This window comes from Manis javanica, chromosome 4 (genome assembly GCF_040802235.1).
Source record: "Manis javanica isolate MJ-LG chromosome 4, MJ_LKY, whole genome shotgun sequence".
NCBI classification, from domain to species: domain Eukaryota; kingdom Metazoa; phylum Chordata; class Mammalia; order Pholidota; family Manidae; genus Manis; species Manis javanica.
In genome coordinates, this window is record NC_133159.1 from 84,956,155 (window position 1) to 84,971,431 (window position 15,277).

General features: G+C 36.8%; 1 long non-coding RNA gene across 1 annotated transcript; it reads right to left on the reverse strand.

Annotated features, from left to right (window-relative positions):
- Positions 1–779: 779 nt before the first annotated feature.
- Positions 780–14,382, reverse strand: LOC140848712 (uncharacterized). The gene is made up of 3 exons (XR_012129823.1): positions 14,291–14,382; positions 1,292–1,421; positions 780–1,109 (listed from the first exon to the last, which is right to left on the reverse strand). It is a non-coding gene; the product is annotated as an uncharacterized lncRNA (long non-coding RNA).
- Positions 14,383–15,277: the final 895 nt, after the last annotated feature.

Below are 15,277 nucleotides of genomic sequence, written 5' to 3' on the forward strand. Positions count from 1 at the left end.
AATTTTTACAAAGCCCATGAACATCTTTAATGTGCATATGTGTATTATTTGGATATGGATATTGTCTCCATTCCTTAATTAGATGTAAGAATAAAATGGTGTAATGTGTAACATGCAGTCAAACCTAATGCCTTTGTCATCTGCTGACTTCACACTTCCTAACTGTCCTCTGAGGGCAGAGGTGCTTCATTAATTCTTACAATATTCATGATTGGTGGGTGAATAGTCTTATGCTGCTTCTTCACTAAAAAATGCATCTACAATATTTCAGAATCATTGTTTAAAAACAGACATCAAAAGAAATAAGGCAAGGAACACAAGAAGGGCAAACGTCACCAGATTTTGAGCTGCTAACTGTGTCTTTGATGTACAGTATTTTGGAAGCCAGGAGCCAGACTATCCTTCTGCTAAGGTGATCTAGGCACAGCATTCCCTAAAGGTAAGAATAATCAAATGATTGATTATATTATTTTTAGCTGCATAATTTGTTAGTAAAATTGGGGACCTCAAGAACATCTCGGTTACCTCACCATCTAAGGCTACCCTGATAGTCATTTGCCATGTTTGTAAGCTTAAAGTATGAGTTAACACAATTACTGTGTTTGCGTTATCCCCTTTATCCTTTCCTTCTACACTGGGTAATGTACTGAAAGGAATTATAGTACAAAACATGAAGACATCCTTCTGTTGGTCTCAAGCTTGGAGCTTCCCCAGGTGAAACCTGAAACTGGCCCCTGTACACAGAAGGCAGGGAGCGATGGAAGGAAAAGGCAGACCACTCTGGATTGGCAGGTGGGAGTTTTAATACACAAGGGAACTTATATACGAGACTTGACCAGCTGTGAGACAGGTAGAGCTCTGCACCTGCTCACCAGAATCTTAAAAGTTTACATAGAGGCCTAAATGGGGTCAGTCACATGTCCAGTCCAGATGGTCTCAGGGACACGTTGCTCTCTGAAGGCTGCATCCTTGCAACAGCTTCCACGGTGGCAACAGTGGGAAGGATGCACCCAAGGGCAGGGGAGGGGGTGCAGAGTCTCCAATTGCCTAGGTCCAGAGAGAAGATCAACAGAAGTCACATCCTCTTGACTTCCTAGAGTACCTTCCCTCTAAAAAGTGGATAAACACAACTCATTATTTCCAAAGAAGAGATTTTTATGAATAACTTACTCAAGTTAAAGGCAAACTGAAATCAGGAGGCCACTACATCAAAGGTTAAAAACACTTTTATCTTTTTGCTCATTTACAAAACATTGACTTGGGTGGTCCAGTGACTGATTGTCATATTTACCCTCCTTCATCCTTTTTGTCCAGCTCCCTTTCCATTCAAGTTCAGTTTTAGAGCATATTCTCCATTTGGGTGGAACATGCAGAAGAAATGAGAACCTAAGTGGTATGACTTCCAAATGATGCAGATCACCCTGGCAGGAAGGTTCAGGGAGCAAGAATAATGAGGACTTTTATTCAGTACTTATTAAATAGGAAGAATTGTAATTGTGTATCTAAAATTTCTAACCCATAAAATAATCTCATGACATAAGTATTGCAAAACCCATTTTACAGATAATATAACTAATACTCAGAGAGATGAAGCCATTTGCCCAAATTTATAAATGTAATAAATAGCAGAGCTAAGATTCAAAGCCAACAGATCTGGTTGTAAATCTCAAGCTGATGCCAGACTGTCTCCCTTTAACAAATCCATTGTACACAGTGATTGTTACTTCTGAGAAATATCTTTCAATTCTAAGAAAATGAAAATGTATAATTATTTGAGGTAGAAAAAGCATATTTCAAGCCTTACAGGTCTTTCTTGACATAAACCAAGTAATCCAAATGTGTGAGGTCTGCTGAGTGGTTTTTAGGAATGCAAGAAGTGCACTGACACCTCCATGTATAATCAAAATGGTACTTAAGACAGATATCTTTAGTGCATTTATGTTAGAAACTGTTTATCTTTCTTTGAATATTTCTCATTACTCAAAAAATGATTATCTCTAATGTCAGTAAATGCTAATATGCTCATTATCATTCAATACTTATTGACACTAAAGTACATGCTGAGTATTGGGCTCAGCTCTGGAGACACATCAGTGAATCAAACCAGACACGATCCCTGTCCTCACAGAGCTCAGAGGCCAGTAAAGGAAACTGTTTAGTAATCAAATAAATCTAAAATTATAATAACAGTAAGTATTATAAAAGAGGGTTGCATGATGCTCTAAGAGTGGGTAAGAAATAATGGTCATGGGTGGCTAAGCTGGAGTTTGAAGGAAGAGCAAAAGTTTATTGCATGACAAGGAGACAGAAGAGTTTTCCGGACTTTAGGAGAGCAAGTATAGAGTACAAAGGCCCAGCATGGGAGGGAGGGAGCTTGTTAATTGTGAGGGACTGAAAAGCCAGTGATGCTCTAGAAGCAAGAATGGCATGAAGGACTGTTGGAAAGGGAGATGGGACAGACCACTCAGTGCCTTGCGACCTATGTTTAATAATTTATTTTTAAACCTTAAAATAATTAAAAAGTACTGAAGGGTTTTAAGAAGGAGAACGGCATAATCCAGTTTGCATTTCAGAAAGATAGCTCTGCTGAAGAATGCATAAGGAGTTGGAGAGGGTCCGAGGACATTGCAGGCAACCGGTAAGAGAGCCATTTCATTTAGTACTCTCTCCCTCACAATAGTCGTGGTAGCTGGGACTAAGGTGCTGGTGTTTGCTGAAGTATAAAATATTTAAGAGACACCTAGTAGGTACTTAGGAAGTACTGTACTGGAGGTAAGAAAGTGGGAGGTGAGGTATCGAAGTTAGCTCATAAATTTTTGGTCTAAGAGTTAAATGGATAATGTTCCTTCTAAAATAGGAGAACTAGAAGAGGATCATTTTAGAATTTTAATCATTAGTTTTTGGTGTTAAGATAGAGACATAGAAGAAGGGTCAAGTGGACAAGCTGGACATAGGGGTCTTCACCTCAAAGGAAAGGAATAAGTGAAGCTGATTTCTTGAGAAAAGGATGCAAAGCTAAAGAACTGATGCTTTTACATGTTTTTTGGAAACAAGATACTCACGTCAAGAAACATGCATCCATGTATCTGGTACATGTACAATGAATTCTACTACTTTCAAGCTGGTTTTTTGATGACCCTTTAGGAATGCCTGTGTTCAGTCTCTTCCTGCTCAGTCACCTCTGTTGCTTTAGGAGAACACTCCCACATAAGTGTCCATGTTAATTTCAAACTATAAACAGCTCAGCTTGATTTGTTCTAAGAGTTAGCTGCAGAATGAAGGGGCACTAACAAGACATGAAATATTTTCAGTAAATTTGAGAGGAATTAAGCTATGGTTAAAGGAAACTTTCAAATTTAGATATGGTCATCCAACATGTTTCTCTCTCATTTCAGGAAGGCTGGGATAACTTAAGGCCTAACATGTAGTTATTATCCAATATAAAATATTACCCAGGGATAAGTTATGTCATTTAGAAGTGATTGGGCTATATGACAGTCTCTTTTACCAATAATATTTGAATATCTTTTGCAGCCTTTTAAACACATTGATAGGATAATGCATTTGCTATTATAATTAGTTGAAATTAACAGTTAAGATTATTAATTTTGAAATTCTATGTCCAAGATAGAAAGTGTAGATTACCCCCTTTCTTTTTTGTCTGTTATTCAAATGAGCAAAATTTGGGTTGAGAAAAAAATGGAAAATTTTCTCATAGGTACTTCTCTATAGGAAAGAAAAAGAAAAGTCATTCAAAGAGGTCTATAAAATGTCATTGAAGAGTTTTGTTTTATCAGGAGTTTTCACTACTTACAAACCTCAGAGGAAAGGCAGTTTCAGGCATTTGGACCTTCTGAAGAAAATTGAATTTTTTAACAAATCCTAAGTGCTATCCATATAATAGGATGATCTTTCCACAAAGCTCTAGGGTAGAGAGGCATTCTCTATTAATTTTGTATTTCCTTATCTCATCGTATACTCATTTTTGCTATCACCATAAAGCATTCTTCACACACTTGTAGGCTGGCGACATCTGAGATATTCCATCAATTCAATTAACCCCCCAGAATTGTCTACAAACCCTGAAAGGCTGCATTAGAGGCTACCAGCAACGTGTCATTTTAAGGAAATCCCAGCCATTTCCATTCACCCTTGTCAGATGGTCTGGGTGGCAGTTAGATATGTTGCCCCTCCTTCTCCTCCACCCTCACCTTCTATTGAGGTTTCACAACTCTCAATCATTTAGTTAATATTCAGTAATTTTAATTAATTCATTTAGTATTTTCAGCTAATGTTTTCTTTGCACATATGATGGGATGTCCATACATGAGATTCTGATACTAAAATAGTGAAAAAGACATAGTCCCTGAATGCAAGCAGAAAAAGAAAGACACAAATCAACTTGAAAGAGAAACATAATGAGTGAGGAACCACAAATACCATGTATAGATACCAAAGGAAAGGTATGTGCAGGGCGCCACTGAACCAGGAAGTGGTCATCTCACAGGGAGCAAAGCATAGCCTGACTGTTGAAGGACGAGTCTACTCTGCACCAATTTCAAGCAAGGGGATAATATGATGATATTACATTTACAACAGACTTGTCCACAGTGTGGACGATGAGGAGAAAGGATGGGATGACTCACCACTGGAAGGAAAATAACCCCGCGAAATCACAACTAGAATAACGAGAAAAGAAATACTAATTTTAGCTGGAAACATCAACAGAACAGTCTGTTTAATATGTTAATCTAGTCAACTGGAGAAGCAGGATCTGTATCTTAATGTCTTGGCAGATGCTGACATTCATCTCTCCTTATGAAGCACTACATGGCAGAGGCTCATGGCAGGGGACATAGAAGAAAAATGGAAAACGCAAGTTCAGGTGACAAGGCATTTGTGTCTTACATCCTTTCAGCGGCAGGGCAATCTCCTGGATGAATGAGTTTACTCAACCTGGCAACTGCTCACCCAGGCAGGCAACACAGAATGCTCATCAGACCCACACTTGGAAGCTGCCAACAAAATCTAAAACACCTGTGGCATCATAACAAAACTGAATTCGAAATCAGCCTTTGTAAAATACCTTTGTGTGGACTCACGTACTGCAGAAAACGAGCTTTTTTTGCCAGCTCAGGAAACACTGCCAGACCCACACAGCTGTGGGCTACAATAGGGAGATATCAAGGCTTTCAAAGCAGGAAATCTCTACATTCACATCACACTGACAATCCCATAAGGAATGCTGAGTAGGGAAGAATGATCTATAAAGTTTTCACATGCATATTTCATTTTTCTTCATTGTTCTTATCTTCCAACATGCTGAGCTATTTGGTGGTGGTGGTGGTACTGGTCTGTGTGGGCATGTCCACTGTTGGTTGTAATATGAAGTTCAGGTATTTCAGAAAGGCTAGGTGGTGTAATGGGAAGAATAGCAGCTTGGGGAGTTGAATGAACCTTGGTTGAATCCTATTACTGTACTTCATTTTTCTAGCAACTAGGATAATTTCTGTGGCTTTCATTTCCTCATGTAAATTGAGAGTAAGCAACCTCTTCGAGTTAGACATAGGGTTAAATGTAACAATGGGAAAAAAGGCATACAATAGGAACTCAATAAATGCTGCTTTTTCTCCTACTTCAGATGTTAAATGACAGAAATGATCTACCTTTATCTTCAGAATTCCAATTTGCAAATGTCATGTCTTCTTCATCCTTTTACATTTTGTACTTGCATAGCTAAATGTCTGCCTTGACTAACTTAGCTCCTTCTACACCCCTTCAGATGTACCCTATGACACAAACTTACGCACACACACACACATACCCACACCTCTGATTAACTGGTGTTCCCACAACACATCTCACACTTCGCCTGTTCCTTGGCTCTCACTGTTCTGTCTGCAAAACCCTTTCATCAATCTTCAGCTAGTAAATCTTACTCATTCTTTTAAGCGTAACTCAGATTTCACCCTCTCAGTGAGATCTCCCACATCAGATCAGTTCATCACTTCTGCCTCTCAGCTCCCATAGACTTTGTCTAAACAGCTGGTACTGTGCTTAAAACATCATTAAGTTCCTGATGTTTCTTTCTCTCTTGCCAGATTGTGAGATGTTGCAGATGAGACACTGTGTCTTTCTGGGATAGCACCAAATCTAGAACTTGGTAAGGCTAAATAAATGAATGTAAAACTGCTTTTAATTCTTACATGGAAAGCCACACTACACCAGATTTACTTCTTTTCCACAGCTTGTCCATTCAGTTACAGAGAACATTAACAATATACATTTCTTCCTACATGATATTTCTTTAATTTTCCTTACAAACAAATAGAACATAAATAGTTAAACACAGCTGCAGTATATACACTATATACTTATTAGTACTATAGCATTCTGTCCTTTAAAGATCTTCTGTAATATCATTTTGCTGTATCATATTAAGACAGGATCACATGCACCTACACACAATTTTTCATTGTGGCAGTGAAGTTTTTATACACTTTCCAAAGCTTTATTCCAATTTCTGCAGTACTATGTGATTTCTTATTTACTTACTAAGTAATACTTATTATAATAATTAATTATTAAAATTATAATGATTACAGATCTTAGCCAAGAAATCCATATTTATAATAGAAAACAAGAGAGACAAACAAAATGATAAGCCATCTGTAATCCTACCAGGAAGAAAAAACTGGTCTAAATAGGTCACTATATATCTTTCAAAATACACTCAATCAAAAATTAATATAAATAAAAATTTTCAAAAAGTAGGATTGATATGCATGCTATTCTATAAACCAGCTTTTGTCACTTAAACATATTACATGTACATATATACATACATTATAGAAATTTACCAAAATGTATTTAGACTATCCTGTATTGTTGAAATTTTAGGTTATTTTCTATTTTTTTGTTTCATAGAAAAATGCTGCAATGATTGTCCTTACAAATATATCTAGGCAATATTTCCTAATTTATTTGAACTAAACCAGTATTTCATTTTCATTGCAATTTTTATAATGACCCTGATTTTTAATATATGAACTGCCATTAATTATAAGAAGCTTGGGCCCTGGAACTAGCATCACAGGTGAGTTTATTTGATTTCTTTTAACATTAAGCATGTGACACACATCTCTTCATTGATTTTTTAAACTTATAATTAAAAAACAAAGATAAAAACACTCAAAAAAATGGGCATAAAGGTTGCAAGTACCTCAACATAATAAAGGTGCCATATACAACAAACCCACAGCCAACATGATATTAACAGCAAAAGTTGAAAGCTTTACCTCTAAGATTGGGAACAAGACAAGGATGCCCACTCTCCCCACGTTTATTCAACATAGTACTGGAGGTCCCAGCCACAGCAATCAGACAACACAAAGAAATAAAAGGCATCCAGATTGGCAAGGAAAAAGTTGAATTGTCATTGTTTGCAGATGACATGATATTGTACATAAAATACTCTAAAGAATCCACCCCAAAACTACTAAAACTAATAACTGAATTCAGCAAAGTTGCAGGATACAAAATTAATACACAGAAATATGTTGCATTCCTATATACTAACAATGAACTAGCAGAAAGAGAAATCAGGAAAACAATTCCATTTAAAATTGCATCTAAAAGAATAAAATACCTAGGAATAAACCTAACCAAGGAAGTGACTGACCTATACCCTGAAAACTATGAGACACTCAGGAGAGAAATTAAATAAGACACCAATAAATGGAAATACATCCTGTGCTCATGGATAGGAAGAAATAATATTGTCAAAATGGCCACCCTGCCTAAAGCAATCTACAGATCCAATGCAATTCCTATCAAAATAGCAAGAGCATTCTTCAACAAACTGGAACAAATAGTTCTAAAATTCATGTGGAACCAAAAAAGACCCTGAATAGCCAAAGCAATCTTGAGAAGGGAGAATCCTGAGAAAGGATTACGATCCCTAACTTCAAGCTCTGCTAAAAAGCCATAGTAGTCAAAATGATTTGGTACTGGCACAAGAACGGATCCATAGACCAATGGAACAGACTAGAGAAACCAGATATAAATCCACACATATAGGGTCAATTAATATATGATAAAGGAGCCATGGATATACAATGGGGAAATGACAGCCTCTTCAACAGCTGGTGTTGGCAAAACTGGAGAGCTACATGTAAGAGAACGAAACTGGATTACTGTCTAACTCCACAAACAAAAGTAAACTCAAAATGGACCAAAGACCTGAACACAAGTCATGAAACCATAAAACTCTTAGAAGAAAACATACGCAAAAATCTCTTGAATATAAATAGGAGCAGCTTTTTTTTGACACATCTCCTCAGGCAAGGGAAACAAGAGCAAAAATGAAAAAAATGGGAGTACATCAAACTAAAAAGCTTCTGTACAGCAAAGGACACCATCAGTAGAACAAAAAGGCATTCAACAGTATGGGAGAATATATTTGTAAATGACATATCCAATAAGGGGTTAACATCCAAAATATATAAGGAACTCCCACACCTCAACACCCAAAAAGCAAATAACCCAATTAAAAAATGGGCAGAGGATCTGAACAGACATTTCTCCAAAGAAAAATTTCAGATGGCCAAGAGGCACATGAAAAGATGCTCCACATCACTAATAATCAGGGAAATGCAAATTAAAACCATAGGAGAGCCAACATCCAAAAGACAGGGAACAACAAATGCTGGCGAGGATGCTTAGAAAGGGGAACCTCCTATACTGCTGGTGGGAATGTAAGCTAGTTCAACCATTGTGGAAAGCAATACGGAGGTTCCTCAAAAAACTAAAAATAGAAATACCATTTGACCCAGGAATTCCACTCCTATGAATTTACCCAAAGAAAACAACGTGCCAGATTAAAAAATACATATGCACCCCTATGTTTATCGCAGCACTATTTACAATAGACAAGAAATGGAAGCAACCTAAGTGTCCATCAGTAGATGAATGGATAAAGAAGATGTGGTACATATACCCAATGGAATATTATTCAGCCATAAGAAGAAAACAAATCCTACCATTTGCAACAACATGGATGGAGCTAGAGGGTATTATGCTCAGTGAAATAAGCCAGGCAGAGAAAGACAATTACCAAATGATTTCCCTCATTTGTGGTATATAACAATGAAGCAAAACTGAAGAAACAAAACAACAGTAGACTCACAAACTCCAAGAAGGGACTAGCAGTTACCAAAAGGAATGGGGTGGGAGGGGAGGGAGAAGGAGATTAAGGAGTATTATGATTAGCACACATAATATAGATGGGGGCACAGGGAAGGCAGTATAGCACAGAAAAGACAAATAGTGACTACAGCATCTTACTACACTGAAGGACAGTGACTGCGATGGGATATGTGGAGGGGACTTGATAATATGGGTGAATGTAGTAACAACAATGTTGCTCATGTGAAACCTTCATAAGATTGTATATCAATGATACCTTAATTTTTAAAAAGGCAGTTATTAGTGTTATAACTAACTTTGACAATGTGTTTTTAAAACATTTCATTTCAATCTGGTCTTTATTATCAAAATGGATTATAAAAATTATTTAGGTAATGATAACCTACAAGTACATTAACTTTTATCATCTAAAATGCATACAGGTTGCAGAATGTTATATCTAATTTTCTCTATTTCTATTAATCTTTAATTCTTATATTATAAATACAAATTATTTGTACTTTTAAAAGATCTCTATCATTCAAATTCCTCTAGGACAGTCTTGTAACTGTGATTCTGAAACAGTCTAGGTTCTAACCTCTACCCATACAATTGCTTTCACACTTTGATGCCTTATAACATAAGGCTTTGGAAGAACACAACTGTGTTATAACAGAACTGACTTCATTCCTAGACATGAATTTATTGAGGAAAAGCTATGCTCATTTTAATATTTTCAATACATAATAATGACTGATCTCTAATGCTGTCCTGAGAACTCAGAAATACATGTTAGGCAGCTAAGGAGAGTATAACATCTTAAACCAGCAAACAAAATATGGCAGAAAGGAAGCACAGAGGTAGGAAACCAGCCACATTCAGTTGTGGAAAGGAAGAAAACAGTTCTGAGAAAAGATAAAGTGGTAGGGAAAAATTGTTTTTAAAAATCCAAATCAATTCTGTTTTCTCTAAAATAGTAATTACCTAATCATTTGTTGTATTTTAGTTTGGTCAATGTTAAATCACCTCCACATGATAGTCTCAGAAACCTTGTTTTGGTTATGCAATTTTCAGAGAAGTTATTTTTAAGAAAACCTGAAATATGCCCTAAGTGAGGATAATTAGAACCGTGAAAATAGTATACAAGAGGGTCCTGGCTTTTTACAGAGTGGGTATGAGCTATTGTTTGCGCAAAATTTCTAATTTGCACATACCTAGTATTACACTTTAGCAAAACTCCAGCTGAGATGTCAAGCTGAGTGGTAAATAAAATCCCAAACTGACATTCATTTGCACAACATGACAGAAATGAGTACAGTAATAAAATGTTATGAAAACGTCTGGTGCCTCCTTTTCATACCTGGAATCAGCTGACACATTTTGAAAAACAAACAAAATGCAAAAGTTAGAATGAAATTTCTGGCATTGCTGTAGCTCTCCACAGTCATGTTGACTTCTTTGGGATCTTTGTGGGAATAAATGAAATAATGTGTTTAAAAAATTTAATGTAGGGCCTGGGACAATGTAGCTCTAACTGTAGTTCTGTAGTTCTTTTTTCCTGTGCTTACAAAACAGGTAAATGTATCAACATATCTGGACATACGTGTGAGGGATTTTAGACAGTCAGTGGATATCAAAATGTCTCCATTCTCCATCTGAGTTTTCAGCCGTTTGAGAAACAGACACGACTGCCAAATGGCTAGAGGTAGAAATGTCACCTGTATTACTGGTAAAGTTGTTTGGAGAATGACTTAGATATGAATGTAAGCAAACAAACAAAAAACCAGAAATAAATTCATAAATACAAAGAACAAACTTGTGGTTGCCAGATGGAGGGGGTCGGGGATGGGCAATACAGATGAAGGCAATTAAGAGTTACAAACTTCTAGTTATAAAATAAATAAGTCAAGTGATGAGAAGTAACAGCATCAGGAATGTAGTCAATAATATTGTAATGGCTTCATATGGTGACAGATGGTCACTATACTTACTACGTGAACATTTCATAATACATATAATTGTCAAGTCACTATTTTGTACACCTGCAACTCATATAATATTGTATGTTAGCTTTATTTCATTCTTAAAAAAGAAAGAAAGAAAAAGGAAAAAAATCATATAGCAAAAAAAAAGCCTTCCCTGGCCAGTCCAGTTAGCTGTGGTGACCACGGGATAACCTCAGGCCCCCAGAGGCACAGCCTGCTGACAAACACTCTCTCCTTGACCAGACTTGAGTCACACTCCACAGAACCCTCTTCTCAACTAGATACCGACCTCCACCCCTGTCTTTGCTAGGCCTGCATGGCCCAGTTTCAGCAAGGATTCTGGTACATCAGTTGACAGAGAATCACTACCTTTGATACTGATCATCTTTGCTATCAATTTCCTCATCTTCCACCATCTCCCAGGTGATACCTGCTCCCACTGGCCTGCCTTCAGCAAGAATCTAAGAGGAGAACTAACAGAAACTAACAGATTGAGCAAGAACTCCCCCGACCCTGGATGTCCCCTCTTGGTCGTTTTCCATCCTCTGAACTTCCTACACCCTCCCTTGGGTAGGAGTCCCCATTTGTTCTTGTATTCAGAGTTGAGTTTGAGCTCTCCCTCTATTGTGATAGTCTTGATACCTGTTGCAATAATCATGAATAAATCTTCCTTACTGTTTTAATAAGCATTAGAATAATATTTTCTTTAACATTGGCCCACTCAGTTTACAGAGTGGCAGAGAAAGAAACGAGAATATTCTCTCTCTGCAGTTGAGTAGAACTCAAAAGGAGAGCCAGGAACAACCATAATGTGCATGCATGTATCATTCTTGCTCTGATGCACATTGAGATTTGTGAAGGTGTTTTCTCTTGTCCTATTCTTAATACTCAATTAGGACAAAAAGTGAACTTGCAACTTCAAATTTAGGTGTCCAGATATTCACTAAAGACCTACCAATGTGCCTACCACTAAGAAGAGTGATAAATGAATGCAAAATATAAGCTTTACTCAAGGTAATCATCAAACTATCGATTATCATTAACTAACCAATAATTAACTAACTAAAATTATCTTTGTGAGCACTTACTCTGTGCTGAGATCAACAGCACTTAAAGATTCAGAAGTGTAAGTCCTCAAGTCCTTTAAAGAATTTGAGCTCTACAGTTTGATCCTCACATGTCTAGAATGCACATTTCTAGGAACCCTAATCCTTGAGGATAACACCAAGGATCTAAAAACAAGTAAACTGAGGCTTTAGGTCACTGATAATGGTCACATAGGTCAAGAAATTCTGTGCCTGCTAGTTTCACACTCTATAACTGTCTTTGGCTCCAAACTGGCTTCTTCACTCACCCATGCCCTGAAATCTAAGTTACCATTGACCTCTCCCTCCTCACCCCTCTATCAAATCCATCAACAAATCCTGTTACTCATTCCTCCAAAGTCAAACCCGAATCTGTCCACTTTGCACCACCTCTCATGCCTCCTCTATTCCATGCACCACTGCCTGGATCTCTTTAATCAGCCTACTAACTTCTTCTGGGACTTTCTCCCTTATCTGTCTAACCCAAGTGTCCAGAGATCTTAAAGTATCGGTAAGATCTTCACACTTTTCTGCTCAAACCTATTTCTAAGTTCACTTCAGAAAAATCTGAACCTGTGAAATAGCCAAAGAGGCATTATTACTTCTGGCCCTATTGCCTCCACGTCACTCCCCAGCTCACTGCTGTCTTGCTATCTGGCTTCTCTTCAGTTCCCAAATGAGTCAAGTCTTCACACACTGAGGACTTTGGCACATGCTATTCACTCTGCCTGGGATGTTCTCCCCTCATTCTTCAAGTGACTAAGACTTATCTATTCTTCATATCTCAACTTCTCTATACACTCCTTCCTTGACACATCAGTCTAAATCAGCTACCTTTATTTTATTCCTTTATAATATCCCAGTAACTTTCCTTCTTGGTCTTAATCAGCTTGAATTTATATTTTTATTGGTGTGATTTTATTGGTTAGTATCTAGACTATAAGCAGATAAGATCAATGTCTGCTTTACTATTTCCTAACATAATGCTGAAACACTCACTGATCAATAAACACTGACTGTACAATTGACTGAATCATCTTAGAAACAGATGTTTGAATGGGATACAGAGAAACATTTTTGACACATACGCCTTGAGGTCACTTACAGCAAGAGAAAACAACACTCAAATGTTATGATCCTAAGTCACCTAAAAAAGGCTAAATTATTTTGATATAAATGTTTAATTAAGGAAGCATGCAACATATTTTGCAAAGATGTAAATTTAAAATGTTAAAGTTTTTAAAAACTCATCTGCCAAAGAAGCTATTTCAGTTATTTTATAAAGTCATATAAGTGAAATGATTTTTTGTTTCATTAACACTGGATTAATAAGATATGATTTGGGAAGTGAACATTTATATACATGAAATAATCCATATCTGATAAAATGTACATTACAAACATGGTCCAATGAAAATAAGAAAGACGATTTTAGGAGAGATTCACTCAAGAAAACTTCTTGGGTAGGATTTGTAGAGGTAGAGAATCCTAAAGAATGGATTCTAGTTAGACAGAAAAGAAACAGCCAAGATTCAGAGTTGGATAGAAATATCTCTGTGTGGGAATTAGGGGGAATCTGTATTAAACAGAGCAAAGGGTAAACATTATAGCAGTAAGTTTAACTAAATGGGTTTGGTGAATACTGGTGAGTACAGTGTGGGAGGAGCAAATGTCCAAATTCTGGTGCTCCAAGCTACAGATTTATGCATTTCACTGTAATAAGAAACCCAAAAGTTCATGTTAAACAGGGACTATTTCCCACTCCCTGAATAACCTCTCCTAACAAAATGGCACAGCTTTGGGGAAGATGACTTTCCTGGTTCAAAACGCCTAATGCCACAGGTGCAAATTGGATGATTACAGTTCTGTGGAGGCTTTTTCCTCCAATTGATGCCAAACTCCTCAGTTAATGCAGGCAACACTGCATACAGCTACTACAGAAGTCACCCAGGTTCTAAATTCTACTACAGATTCGGATATTTTAAAAGCCAGCACCTTCCTCAGTCTCAAATGCAAACTCAGCGTCCCACATACCAGACTGCCGGCCGGGACATGGAGGAGGGGGCAACCTGCCCATCATGGCAAAAGACTTGAAATCAGCTTTAGCTGGTCTTCTGTCCTCTGCTCCTACGGGCCCGAGGAAAATAAACAAAATTCCTTTCCAGACAAAGTGGAGAGATGTCTCTACTGGAAAAAAAAAAGTAAATTGTTCGAGACAGTTAATTAAATGTGTTTGGTGGAAATACGAAACAAGATAATATTCATACAAATCTACAGTATTACCAGCAGCTTAGATTTGTTTATAACATTTACAAAATACACAAAACCGGAAATGTGACCTACTGCATTCAGTGTCAGGGTGCGGTATCAGTAAGGTGTTAAACTGAAACAATGGGTTAAATGTGAAATTGAATGAGGATAAATGGTAAAACCTCTATGCAGTTTTCCAAGAAAATTGATTGCATAAATAACTAATATGCTTCCAAATAAAATTACATTCAAAACGTATTCAATTGGCTGCAATTATATCCTAACACTACTAAAATTTCACTTAATGGCACCACCTTACATTTGAATAGTAGTGTGTACTTTACAAAATGCTCTATTTGATGTTAGCTACAAGCTGTTAAATATGTGGCACAATAAACATTTATTGAACACTTTACTATGTGGCCAGAGCTTTATATGTTCAATGCTCAGACTAAGATTCTCTGGTATAGGTACTACTATTATCCCCATTTTATTTATAAGGAAACAGGTTTTTGAGAGCAACTTGCTGAAGGAACTTGTTTTATTTATTTGAGTTTTCCTAGAGTTAAGCACATTGTATACCATAGAGAAAGTATTAAAAAATGATTTTGTGTGTGTGTGTGTTTTAACTTAAAGGATTTTCTAACAGAATAATATATATAAATATATGAAAAAAAATTAGTAGCCCATCAAAGGGTTTGTATTAGAAAATCACTACAACCATTTCTAACCCCAAAGTCCACCATCCTATCATTTTGAAATAAATGCTGG